A 14,648-nucleotide genomic window follows, 5' to 3' on the forward strand; every position below is an offset into this window, starting at 1 on the left:
TGACTTCAGCTCAGGTCACAATCTCTCATGATTCGTGGGTTCAAGCCCCACATGGGGCTCTGTGCTGACAGCTCAGAGCCTGGAGCCTGCTTTGGATTGTGTCTCCCTCTCTCTCTGCCCCTCCCCCACGCGCGCACACGCTCTCTCTCTCTCTCTTAATGTTTAACAAACATTAAAAAAATAAAAAAGTAAATAAAAGAATAAAAAATGCATGACCGCCTTGGCCTGGAAAACCCTCTCTGGGGGATCTTCCTCATGGAAATAAAATATTTTTTTTTAAGTTTATTTATTCCAAGAAAGAGACAGAGAATGAACAGGGGAGGGGCAGAGAAAGAGAGGGGGACAGAGGATCCGAAGTGGGTTCAATGCTCACAGCAGAGAGCTGGATGTGGGGCTTTAACTCATGAACTGTAAGATCATGATCTGAGCCAAAGTCAGACGCTTAACTGCCTGAGCCACCCAGGCGCCCCCAAGATAAAATATTTTGTATTAAAAAATACATCGAGACATATATCTTAAAAGGCTTATAATGGTAAAGGTGTAAGGATGTTTATTGTAGCATTGTGCTCTGTGCAAGCAAGTAGAAACAAAGCACGGACCCTCCAACTGAGAAACGGCTGACCTAATTATAGAACATCCACCCATTAGGGTGATATGCAGCCACTAAAAATAATAGAGTATATTTGTTAATTTGGAAAGATTTTTATGTTATATTAAGAATAGCAAGATACAGAAAACAGCATTATAGGAACCTATTTCTGTAAAACCGTGTGTGTGTCTGTGTGTGTGTATGTAAATTATTTTATACAAGCATGGACAGAACTCCAGAATGCAATATATTGGTTTGTTGACAAAGATTCTATGATAGGCTGCAGCATGTATATCTGTATATTATACTAACCAATGGGTAAAAGTGGCAAAAAGGAAAAAATGTAAAAGCTTCTCCCCCCAAATCGTTTGTCTATTCTATTAAAAAAATTTTTTTTTCAACGTTTATTTATTTTTGGGACAGAGAGAGACAGAGCATGAACGGGGGAGGGGCAGAGAGAGAGGGAGACACAGAATCGGAAACAGGCTCCAGGCTCTGAGCCATCAGCTCAGAGCCCGACGCAGGGCTCGAACTCACGGACCGCGAGATCGTGACCTGGCTGAAGTCGGACGCTTAACCGACTGCGCCACCCAGGCGCCCCTGTCTATTCTATTTATGAAAAAGTCAATGTATATATGTGAGGTGTGTATGCATTCATGTGCATATAAGTCCTTGCCCAAGCAAAGTAGCTGTTTATATACTATGCCGAGCAGTGTTAATCCCATATTTCCATATGCTGTCAGTTCAGCCTGTAACATCTCAGCAAAATAGAAGTCCTCCCCTCATCCCCTGAGTATAAAGATAATCACTGGTAACAATATACATGACTTCTTGCTTCGCATATATGATCTTACTTAATCCATTAACCAACTGGCAAGGAGAGTTTTATTGTTCCCATTCTATAGATAAGCAAAGTTTCAGAGAAGTTAAGGTATTTGTCCGAGTTTACAAAACTAGTAAGTGAAGAGGCAGTGATTGAAACCTATGTAGCTCTGAGTCCCAGAACGTAACCTCTGTGTTGTACTTTCCTCTATGTTTCCCTTGATGTGTTTTTCAGGGGGTTCACCTTGTCTGGATAAAGGAGTCATGGGGACAGCAGCGCCTGTTATGGTCTGGGCAGAAGCAGGCCTCATTGCTCATCGCCCAGCTAGCTCCCAGGCAGACCACACTAGGGTTTGAGGTCAAAGCCCCCGCTGGGATTCCTCTGCCCAAATTTGGTTCCCCTATTTCCCCTGGGAAACTTGTGGCCCCAGATCTCCTCTGGGGACTCACTCATGCTCAGATAGCGTGCTCGGTTATTTCTCTATCTTCTCCCACCCTGGCACGAGTAACCCACGGCTTACAGCGGAGAGAGAGAGAGGCGAGTAAGCTCCCAGAACTGGATTTGGGAGGAACATTTCCCCAGTCCTGTGGGAGCCTTCCGTCTTTGCCTCAGGAGAGGCCTCTATCGGTAGCACTTCAAACTGCAGGTTTGTGATTCCATTTGTATGACCTGCAAAGAGGCACAGTAATCCGTGCTGTTGAAGTCAGGGGATTGGCTACCCACCAAGGGAGCGGAGGAAAAGAGACTAGTGACAGTGAGGAACCTCGAGGTCTGCTTGAGGGGATCTGGTTATGTTGTGTTTCTCACTGTGGGTGCTGATTGTAGGGCATTTCTTTCTTTTCTTCTTTTTTTAAAATTTTTAATGTTTATTTATATTTAAGAGGGGGAGACAGAGAGAGGCAGAGAGAGGGGGAGACACAGAATCCGAAGCAGGCTCCAGGCCCCAAGCTGTCAGCACAGAGCCCAACGCGGGGCTTGAACTCACGAACTGCTAGATCATGACATCAGCCAAAGTCCCACGCTTAACCTACTGAACCACCCAGGCACTTCTGTAGAACGCTTCTTCATGTATATTTCATCGGTGTGCTGCAGTGGTTCACGAGAGCCCATTGTTACATTTCCCAGAATTTTGTGAGCGCCAGTTCATCACGACCATCGTCAAAAATTGAATTACATAAACCCACAATTAAATACATTACATTTAAGGCAGATGTAATAAAGACTCAAAACTCATCACTTCCTAATGATTTTAGGAAGTGACTTTAATCACTTCTCTCCGCTCTTGCGATGATTCACATCCATGGTCTCTGCACGATGCAAGTCCGATGTAATGGTTGCTCCTGCACCCTGGGTGACATGACATCAGCAGCTTGAAATCGGTCGTAGTGGCAGAATTTACACCATGGGAGCCAGCAGATGCTGCAAAGTGGGGCTTGATTTATCGTGTTGTTGATTGCCTAGCTTGAAGAAAGTGAAGGGAATGCTAATAATGCAGATTACATTTAAAAGTGTTTTGTGTCTGGGAATGCTATAAAAGAAGTCAGGGAGACATTCTTCCAGTCTTGGAAACCTGTGATCTGGTTTGGCAAAGACAGTGTTCACATCATGGAAGAATGAGTGAAGTTCCAAAATACGTCTTTACTGTGTTATTTTTCACTTCCCTGTTGTTAATGTAAATTAAAAATATCAAACAATGTGCACTTCAGAACCGCATTTGGAAAGCTGGTTGTCAAAAGTTTACCAGGACCCGGCTGGTTTTATTTATGTAAAAGGTTAAAAACAAGCAGAGAAGTCGACCTACGGATCTGTGTGCCTTTATGGTAAAAGAGTGATGGGTCTCACATATAGTAGTTTGGTTTCATTTTCTTCATAAAATATAAGAACATTGGAAAAGAAAAGTTAATTTCCCCCCAAACCAAACCTAGATGGAAGCCATGGGCTCACCCATCTTGGAAGTCTTTGGAAACGACTGTGAAGAGGCACCTGTCAGGTCCTTACCTGAGTGTGGGCTTCTCTTAGAGCTCACTGGTAAGTAGTTCTTGGACCACGTCCACGATAGTTCTTATAGTTAAGTGTTCATGTCCACTGGATGGATGACAAGAGGCTTGGTTTTCAGTGTTTCCGTTACCGTGAGAAAGGATGAAGGGGAATGCCGGCCTGTAGGGGAGTCCAAGACCCCTTTCCACCCACATCTTCCCCATGAAAAGGTTTTGAAGTTCCAGCTTTGGCCTCATCACTTTGCCTTTGTTTTTTTCTCATTGGTGGCTTTGAATGGTTCTTCTGGTCTCCGTTGAGGCGGGTGTAGTAGTAAAAAGATCTGGAGCTGCTTCCTGGTGTGTACGTGTGTGTGTGTATGCATGTGAGTGTGTATATGGGTGTGTGTGTGTGTTTGAGTGTGTTTAAGTGTGTGCGCACGTGTGAGTGTGTGGTATATGCATGCATGTATGTGTATGTATGGGTAGTGTGTGTGTGTGTGTGTGTGTGTGTGTGTGAGTATGTGTGCGTGTGCACGTGTGTGGTTTAGAAGAGTTTGTTTTTAGATGGATTCCAGTCATTTGCCTCTGGAGTCATCCTTCCTCATCATTAAAATCCGGAGCTTGAGGGGCGCCTGTGTGGCTCAGTCAGTTAAGTGACCCACTCTTGGTTTCTGCTCAGGTCTTGATCTCACAGTTTGTGAGTTCGAGTCCCACATTGGGCTCTGTACTGACAGTGTGGAGCCTGCTTGGGGTTCTCTCTCCCTCTCTCTCTGCCCCTCCCCCGCTCGCTCACGCGCACGCTCTCTCTCTCAAAATAAATAAATAAACGTAAAAAAAAAAAGAAAAAAGAAAATCCTGAGCACGAAGGTAAGGGTGGCTATAAAACCTACTTACAGCAGGGGGCAGCAGAGTGCAGCAGTTAAATATGTGGCATTGTACTGGCTTCAACCAATCTTTCCCATTCACTTGCGATTACACGCCTCTCTCAGCCAGAAAATTTTTGAACACTCATCCTCAACTGTATGTAGAACTATTGATAAATTACATACATAATTCCCGTCCTGAATAATAGATATATTTGTTAAAAACTATAACAAATTGAAATTAAAAATTGAGGAGATAGTGGGGCACCTGGGTGGCTCAGTTGGTCAAGCGTCTGAATCTGGCTCAGATCATGATCTCGCAGTTTGTGGGTTTGCACCCCACCTTGGATTCTCTGTTGTCAGTGCAGAGCCTGCTTGGGACCCTTTGTGTCCCTCTCTCCCTCCCTCTTCCCCACTTGTGTCTCTCTCTCCTTCTCTCTCAAAACTAAATAACATTAACAACAACAACAACAACAACAACTGAAGAGGGGCACCTGGATGGCTCAGTCGGTTAAGCGCCTAATTTCGGGAGATCAGGTTATGATCTCCGAGATTTGTGGGTTCCAGCCCCGTGTTGGGCTCTGTGCTGACAGCTCAGAGCCTGGAGCCTGCTTTAGATTCTGTATCTCCCTCTCTCTCTCTCTCTGCCCCTCCCCTGCTCATGCTCTGTCTCTCAAAAATAAATAAAAGTCAAAAAATCATTTAAAAAATAGAGGAAATGGTGACATTAACTTTAAAAAATGCGTTGTTGAGGTGTGATCAACCATGAACTGCACATATTAAAAAAGTACACAATTTAATACATTTTGACATGCGTTTACGCCTATAAAACCATCATGCAATCAAGATAGTGAACATATCCAGCATGCACAAAAGCTTCCTAGTACCCCTTTGTAATTGCTTCTTCCCACACTTCCTGCCCCACCCCCACCCCCACCAACCACCGAGCTGCTTTCTGTCACTATAGATTAGCTTGCATTTTGTGGAGTTTTATGAAAGTGGCATCAGATGAGATGTACCTTTTTGGGGGGAGGGGAGTCTGGCTCCTTTTACTCAGCATAATTATTTTGATATGATACCCATAGATAGTCATGGATGAAAAGCATTAGGGTTGACATATACTTTTAAAATCAGATTTTGTTAATAAAATGCTTTCTACTCTCAGACTGCGGAGCTTTGGCTTTATATTCTGGATGTTAGACTTTATTTTCTTTTACACTGAACTAAACAATTATTATAATTCAATTTTTGAATAGGGAATAAATTCACATGGTCTAAAACCTAACCAGATGAGGGGTGCCTGGCTGGCTCAGTTGGTGGAGTGTGTGACTCTGGATCCTGGAGTTATGAGTTCAAGCTCCACATTGCGTATAGAGATTACTTGAAAAGAATAAATAAAAGGAGGAGACAAGATGGCAGAACAGCATGGAAGTTTTTTTGCATCTCGCATCCATGGAATACAGCCAGATCAACACTAAACCATCCTGCACACCTAGAAAACTGATCTGAGGATTAACACAACAATCTGCACAACCTGAACCACAGAACTCAGCAGGTACGCAGTGCTGTAAGGTGAACTGGGGGAGAGAGAAGCCTCAGAAAACAGGGAGCTGTTTTAACATGCAGAGAGAGGATGGAGATGGAGGGTGGGGGAAGAGTGTGGGAAAAGCACCCCCACCCAAAGCAGCTGGAGAGAAAGTAGCAAAGTGGAAAAAGCTGCAGGGACTGAACTAAAAAGGGAGAAAGGAGAAAGGAGAGGGTTTAAGTTCCATTAAGACTCTATAAACAGGGAAGGGCAGAGTCTGAAACTCCTCAGATCGATACCTGGTGGTGCTCTGGTGGGAAGGGTGAATCCCCAGGGGCAGAGTAGAGTCCAGGGGTCTTTGGGCCACATGGGGAGAAGCGGTTCCCCTGCTGAGAGGACACCTGGTAGAGGCTGTGTGGATCCCCCAAAGGCAAGGCCCCAGCAGACCCTGGAGAACAACCACATTCGCTGGTGCTGGAACAAGGATGTTGAGGACGAAGCCTGGTGCCAGACGTGTGTTGTGATTTTCCATAATTCCTAAACCGCTGCTGCTACACGATTGCGTGAACTTTCTCTGGGGCGGGCTGGCACCCGGCCGCAGTCTCTGGGCCTCGGCAGCAGCACGCCTTCCTGTAAACGTTCCTGGGTGCAGCTGGCACCTGGCCATTGCTTGGTGAGACCCTCCACAGAGGGGCAGAACGGGTCAAAGCCACAGTTCCTCAGAAGTGAGGGGTTGGGAAACACAGCTGCATCTGAGATAAAACTCAGGAGGGAGATTCTGCCTGGGGCTTGGTCACAGATGGTATAAAAGCGGGGAGTGGGAAGCCGAAAACAAAGGACGGGTGTGCAATTGCTGATCCGGGAGAACAGAGTTTTGGCACTGGAGACTGGGTGGCTGGGTGACGCCATTTTCACTGCTCCCGCGCATGCGCATATGCACCTACAGGTGCTCCAACCATCCACCCCAGTAAGCTAAGCAGCGCCATCTAGGGGAGAACAGAGCCATTACACTAAGCCCTGCCAACTGGGCCAACCTCGCTCTTCAGGAACACAAGTCTCTCCGCCTGCTTAGTTTATGGACTGTAGAGCGCTTCACAGTTTGACTTCTAGGGAAAACGAAGTAATTTCAATCGTATTTCACTCTGTTTGCTGGTCCATCTATTAAATTTTCTTTTTTTTCCTTTTTCTCTTTTTCATTTCTTTTTCTTGAATACAGAAAGAAAAAATATTTTTACTTTCAACTTTTATTCAAAATATTTTTCTTTAATTTTTTTCTACTATATTTTTTATGCATGTGTAAATTTTTTTCAAATCCTATTTTACTTCCATGATTTCATTTTATTCTATTTCAGTGTATTCATTTACTCAAATTTTCAAACAATTTCCTTTTTTTTCTTCTTTCCCCTTTTTTCTCTAATCTATCAAGCCCCTTTCAACACCCAGACCAAAACACATCTAGGATCTAGCATCATTTATTTGATTTTTTGTGTGTGTTTGTTTTTAATTTTTTAATTTTAATATATTTTTTAATTTTAATATATTTTTTAATTTTAATTTTTTTTTACCTCATTAATTCCTTTTCTCACTTGAAAATGATGAAATTAAGGAATTCATCCAAAAGGAAGAGCAGGAAGAAACGACAGCCAGGGACTTGACCAACACAGATACAAGCAATATGTCTAAACCAGAATTTAGAATCATGATAATAAGAATACAGTTGTAGTCAAAAATAGATTAGAATCCCTTCCTGCAGATATAAAAGAAACAAAAGCTAGTCAGGATGAAATACAAAATGTTATAACGGAGCTACAATCTCGAATGGATGCCATGGCAGCTAGGATGGGTGAGGCAGAGCAGAGAATCAGTGATACAGAGGACAAACTTACAGAGAATAATGAAGCAGAAAAAATAGGGAGACTAAGGCAAAAGAGCACAATTTAAGAATTAGAGAAATCAGTGACTCATTAAAAAGGAACAGCATCAGAATCATAGGGGTCCCAGAAGATGAAGAGAGAGAAAAAGGGGTAGAGGGCTATGTGAGCAAATCATAGCGGAGAACTTTCCTAACCTGGGGAAAGACACAGACATCAAAATCCAGGAAGCACAGAGGACCCCCATTAGATTCAGCAAAGACCAACCATCAACAAGGTATATCATAGTCAAATTCACAAAATACTCAGACAAGGAAAGAATCATGAAAGCAGTGAGGGAAAAAAGTCCTTAACCAACAAGGGAAGACAGATCAGGTTTGCAGCAGACCTGTCCACAGAAACTTGGCAGGCCAGAGAGGAGTGGTGGGATATATTCAATGTGCTGAATCAGAAAATATGCAGCCAAGAATTCTTTATCCAGCAAGGCTGTCACTCAAAAGAGAAGGAGACATAAAAAGTTTCCTAGACAAACAAAAACTAAAGGAGTTTGTGACCACTAAACCAGTCTTGCAAGAAATTTTAAGGGGGACTCTCTGAGGGGAGAAAAGATGAAAAAAACAAATAAAGACCTAAAGCAACAAAGACTAGAAAGGCCCAGAAACACCACCAGAAACTCCAAGTCTACAAGCAACATAATGGCAATAAATTCATATCTTTCAGTACTTACTTGAAATGTCAATGGACTCAATGCTCCAATCAAAAGACATAGGGCAACAGAATGATAAGAAAACAAGATCCATCTATGTGCTGTTTACAAGAGACCCATCTTAAACCTAAAGACAACTTCAGTTTGAAAGGAAGGGGATGGAGAACCATCTATCAGGCTAATGGTCAACAAAAGAGAGCTGGAGTAGCCATAAGTATATCAGACAATCTAGACTTTAAAATAAAGACTGTATCAAGAGATGCAGAAGGGCATTATATCATAATCAAGGGGTGTATCCACCAAGAAGACCTAACAACTGTAAACATTTATGCGCCAAATGTGAGAGCACCCAAATATATAAATTGATTAATCACAACATAAAGAAACTAATTGATAATAATACCAGAGTAGTGGGGGACTTCAACACCCCACTTACAGCAATGGACAGATCATCTAATCAGAAAATCAACACGGAAACAATGGCTTTGAATGACACACTGGACCAGATGGACTTAACAGATATACTCAGACATTCATCCAAAAGCAGAGGAATATACATTCTTCTCCAGTGCACACAGAACATTCTCCAGAATAGACCACATACTGGGACACAAATCAGCCCTCAATAAGTACAAAAAGATCGAGATCATACCGTGCATATTTTCAGGCCACAACGCTATGAAACTCGAAATCAAACACAAGAAAAAATTTGGAAAGGTAACAGAGACTAAAGAACATCCTACTAAAGAATGAATGGGCTAACCAAACAGTTAAGGGGGAAATTAAACAGTACATGGAAACCAATGAAAATGATAACACCACAACCCAAAACCTTTGGGACACAGCAAAGGCAGTCATAAGAGGAAAGTATATGGCAATCCAGGTCTTCCTAAAGAAGGAAGAGAGATTTCAGATACACAACCTAACCTTACACCTTAAAGAGCTGGAAAAAGAACAGTAAATAAAACCCCAAACCAGCAGAAGACAGGAAATAATAAAGATTAGAGGAGAAATTAATGCTATTGAAACAACAACAACAAAAAAAACCCAGGAGAACAGATCAACGAAACCAGAAGCTGGTTCTTTGAAAGAATTAACAAAATTGATAAACCCCTAGCCAGTTGGATCAAAAAGAAAAAGGAAAGGACCCAAATAAAATCAAGAATGAAACAGGAGAGATCGCAACCAACACACTAGAAACAAAAACAATAATAAGAGAATATCATGAGCAAATATATGCCAATAAAATGGGCAATCTGGAAGAAATGGACAAATTCCTAGAAACATATACACTACCAAAACTGAAGCAGGAAGAAATAGAAAATTTGAACAGACCCATAACCAGTATAGAAATCAAATTAGTAACTAAAAAACTCCCAAAAGACAAGAGTCCAGGGCCAGATGGCTTTCCAGGGTAATTCTACCAAACATTTAAGGAAGAGTTAACACCTATTCTTTTGAAGCTGTTCCAAAACATAGAAATGGAAGGAAAACTTCCAAACTCTTTTTATGAAGCCAGCATTACCTTGATTCCAAAACCAGACATTGACCCCACTAAAAAGGAGAACTATAGACCAATTTCCTTGATGAACATGGATGCAAAAATCCTCAATAAGATATTAGCCAACCGGATCCAACAATACATTAAAAAAAATATTCACTACAACCAAGTGGGATTTATACCTGGGATGCAGGGCTGGTTCAATATCTGAGAAACAATTAACGTGATTCATCACATCAGTAAAAGAAAGGACAAGAGCCATATGATCCTCTCAATAGATGCAGAGAAAGCATTTGATAAAATACAGCATCCTTTCTTGATAAAAACCCTCAAGAAAGTACGGATAGAAGGATGACACCTCTAGATCATAAAAGCCATATATGAAAGACCCAATTCTAATATCATCCTTAGTGGGAAAAACTGAGAGGTTTCCCCCTAAGGTCAGGAACAAGACAGGGATGTCCACTCTCGCCACTGTTATTCAACATAGTATTGGAAGTCTTAGCCTCAGCAATCAGACAACACAAAGAAATAAAAGGCATCCAAATTGGCCAGGAGGAGGTCAAACTTTCACCCTTTGCATTTGACATGATACTCTATATGGAAAACTCAAAAGATTCCACCAAAAAAACCTGCTAGAACTGATTCATGAATTCAGCAAAGTTGCAGGATATGAAATCAATGCACAGAAATCGGTTGCATTCCTATACACCAACAATGAAGCAACAGAAAGAAATCAATGAATCGATCTCATTTACAGTTGCACCAAAACCCATAAAATACCTAGGAAGACATCTAACCGAAGAGGTGAAAAATCTATACACTGAAAAGTATAGAAAGCTTATGAAAGAAATTGAAGAAGACACAAAAAAATGGAAAAAGATTCCATGCTCATGGATAGGAAGAACAAATATTGTTAAAATGTCAATATTACCCAAAGCAATCTATGTATTCAATGCAATCCCTATCAAAATAGCAGCAAAATTCTTCATAGAGCTAGAACAAACAATCCTACAATTTGTATGGAACCAGAAAAGACCCCGAATAGCCAAAGTAATCTTGAAAAAGAAAACCAAAGCAGGAGGCATCGTATCCCAGACTTCAAGCTGTACTACAAAGCTGTAATCATCAGGACAGTATGGTACTGGCACAAGAACAGACGCTCAGATCAATGGAACAGAATAGAGAACCCAGAAAGGGACCCACAAACAGATGGCCAACTAATCTTTGACAAAGCAGGAAAGAATATCTAGTGGAATAAAGACAGTCTCTTCAGCAAGTGGTGCTGGGAAAACTGGATGGCGACATGCAGAAATGAACCTGGACCAGTTTCTTACACTAGACACCAAAATAAACTCAACATGGATGAAAGACCTAAATGTAAGACAGGAAGCTGTCAAAATCCTAGAGGAGAAAGCAAGCAAAAACCTCTTTGGTCTTGGCCACAGAAACTTCTTACTGAACATGTCTGAGCATCCAGATGGCCAATAGACACATGAAAAAATGCTTGACATCACTCATCATCTGGGAAATACAAATCAAAACCACAATGGGATACCACCTCACACCTGTCACAATGGTTAACACAAACAATTCAGGCAACAACAGATGTTGGCAAGGTTGCGGAGAAAGTGGATCTCTTTTGCACTGCTATTGAGAATGCAAACTGGTGCAGCCACTCTGGAAAAACGGTATGGAGGTTTCTCAAAAAATTAAAAATAGAAGTACTTTACGACCCAACAATTGCACTACTAGGCATTTATCCATGGGATACAGGTGTGCTGTTTCGAAGGGGCACATGCATCCAATGTTTATAGCAACATTATCGACAATAGCCAAAGTATGGAAAGAGCCCAAATGTCCATTGATGGATGAATGGATAAAGAAGATGTGGTATATATATACAATGGAGTATTGCTTGGCAATCAAAAAGAAAGAAATGTTGCCATTTGGAACTATGTGAATGGAACTAGAGGGTATTATGCTAAGTGAAATTAGTTAGAGAAAGACAAACATCATATGACTTCACTCATATGAGGGATTTAAGACACAGAATAGATTAACATAAGGGAAGGGAAGCCAAAATAATATAAAAACAGGAAGGAGACAAAACATAAGAGGCTCGTAAATATAGAGGATAAACAGAGGGTTGCTGGAGAGGTTGTGTTGGGGGGGATGGGGTAAATGGGTAAGGGGCATTAAGGAATCTACTCCTGAAATCATTGTGCACTATATGCTAACTAACTTGAATGTAAATTTAAAAACAAAAATAAATAAGTAAAAAAGAGTCAATAAAATTAGGGGCGCCTGAGTGGCTCAGTCGGTTAAGAGTCTAACTCTTGGTTTCAGCTCAGGTTATGATCTCGTCGTCCATGGGTTTGAGCCCTGTGTCAGGCTCCATGCTGACAGTGTGGGGCCTGCTTGGGGTTCTTTCTCCCTCTCTCTCTGCCAGTCACCTGCTTGTGTTTTCTTTCTCTCTCAAAATAAATAAATAAACTTTAAAAATAAATAAATACACTATTTAAAAAAAAAAAAAACCAAAACCTAACCAGATGAAAAAGTATAAAGTGAAATTTCCCCTTCACCTGCTGTGACCCACCCACCCAAGTTGTACTGTGCCCTCCCACCTTCCAGGCAACTACTTCTATTGGTTTCTTAGGTATCTTCAAGGTGTATTTATGCAAATATGAATACATATCTGTACATATTTTTTTGTGTTCTCTCAATTTCTTACAGAAAAGACCGCATGTTTTTTCACACTGATACACACTGTGCTGTGCTTTACTTTTTTCATTTGATATATCTTGGCGACCTGTCCATATCACTTTGTAGGAAGTGTTCCTTTTTTTAATTTACAATTTTTTTTTATAGCTTCACTGTGTTTCATGGCTTGGTACTTTATTTAACCCGATGGACACTTGGGTGGTTTCCAGGGTTTTGCTGGAAAAAAACGCTGCATCAAATAACCTTACCTCCATGCCATTTTACAAGTGCCCAAGTGTCTCTGTAACATGAATTCTTAGGAGATGAACTGCTGGGCCAGGGTATACACATTTATAATGTTGATAGATGGTGCCTGTGTGACCTCTGCAGGGGTTAGGCCAATTAACACACCCTCTCATAATGGATGAGTATGCCTATTTCTCTATAGTCTCCACAGTGTTTACCCACCTTTTGGATTTTTTCCAATCTCAAAAATAAAAAATAGTATCTGCGTGTAGTTTTAAGTGGCATTTGTCTTCATAAGACTACAGTTCAATTGGATGCTTAGTTTTTAAAAGTCTTGCTAATTGTGAGGATTTCATAACATCATTACCTAGTATCTCAAGGCCTGAAACATGCAAACCGCCTGGCTTCTGTAGTTTTCTTGAGCTTTCCATGAGAACAGAGATGTTTACAAGTGTTTAGATTTTGACCCACTGCTTGTATCAGACCTGTGTTTTAACTGTTTTGACTCCAATTACATACCCAGAAATGAGGAAAACTAATAGTTTGAATTCTGTTGTCAGGAGATGAGGTAGAGCATCTGTCAAAGGGTGTACAGAGATTTTTCTTTCATGATCTCATTATCTGACATAAGTTATTCAGTTAGATGTATTGGTTACCATGCAAGTTTGTAGATACAAAGCCACATATACTGTGTTTCGTGGTTAATGGATAACTTTCCCTGCACTTGCTTTTTGAATTACATATTGACTTAAGAACTCAATTTCTTGCCTACAAGTGGTCTATTGTCCTGGATGAGAGTGTCTGTTTGCCTTAACTCTTACCATGTAAGAATTACACGGTAGGATGAGACAGTATGCTAAATTCTTTGCTTCATGACTTCCAGTGCCAAGGGAGCAATTGCTAGTTTATCTGCATGAGGCCAAGTGGCTATGTATGTCTGCTGTGGCCTCTTCTGATTTAGGGAGAGCAAAGTTGGCATGAAAAATGCTTTGGGGATGCATGCCTCACCTGTAATTCCTACTTTGGAATAGCTCTTAGAGTCCCCACAAAAGGTGTGGACCTAGGAAGTCATGTTTGCCTCAAAGTGACCAAGACTCCCTGGCCTCAGAATGGACCAGGCATGCATGCCTGACCCCAGCGATGTCAATAGATCTATTCACCTTAAAATCTGAATTGATGGAAGGAGACTTCGGGAAGCCCTGGAACTATGAGATACCGTGAGATCCAGGCCAGAGCTGGTGCCGTGGAACACACAGTCAACGGCAAGTCTAAATTAGGGAGCAGACAGGCACCGGGAGCCTTTTAGAGGATGCTCACCTGCAGAAGGAGAGAGGAATACCCAGAAAGAGAAAAGCAGAGGTGGAGGATGGTCTGCCCCCAGAGGAAGCCAGGTAGCTGCCTACTCTCTGTTTCCATGAGATTCCTCTGATCCTGACACTAATACTCCTTTTCTTTACTTATTTAATGCCATTCCACAAATCCTGAGCACTTGGATTATAAATATATGGGCCGCTTATACATTGGTGACGGAAGCATAAAATCATACACAGAAGTGCAGGCAATACAGTCTACTGAAACACAGTTAGGCTGTATCTCCTCGGGTTAAATATTCACATGTTCTGTGACGGAGTGGTTTCACTCTTTCTGCACCAGGAAAAACTCCTACCCAGGAAAAACTCCTGAACAGTGGACAGAGTGGTTCGTATCAGCATTGCTTTCCAGACCCGAAATCCGGATGCCCCTCGGGGGGAGAGCGGATGAATCAACTGTGCTATAATCACACCGTGAGTACCGACAGCAGCCCACACCATGAATTTCAAGGACCTGCCACGACACGCCCGAACG

General features: G+C 41.7%; 1 protein-coding gene across 4 annotated transcripts in view; it reads right to left on the bottom strand.

Moving 5' to 3' along the window:
• Window positions 1-14,648, bottom strand: part of ERN2 (endoplasmic reticulum to nucleus signaling 2) — a 44,377-nt gene that overhangs the window by 23,792 nt on the left and 5,937 nt on the right. The window lies entirely within an intron of this gene.

This window comes from Acinonyx jubatus, chromosome E3 (assembly GCF_027475565.1).
Source record: "Acinonyx jubatus isolate Ajub_Pintada_27869175 chromosome E3, VMU_Ajub_asm_v1.0, whole genome shotgun sequence".
Lineage (NCBI taxonomy): Eukaryota > Metazoa > Chordata > Mammalia > Carnivora > Felidae > Acinonyx > Acinonyx jubatus.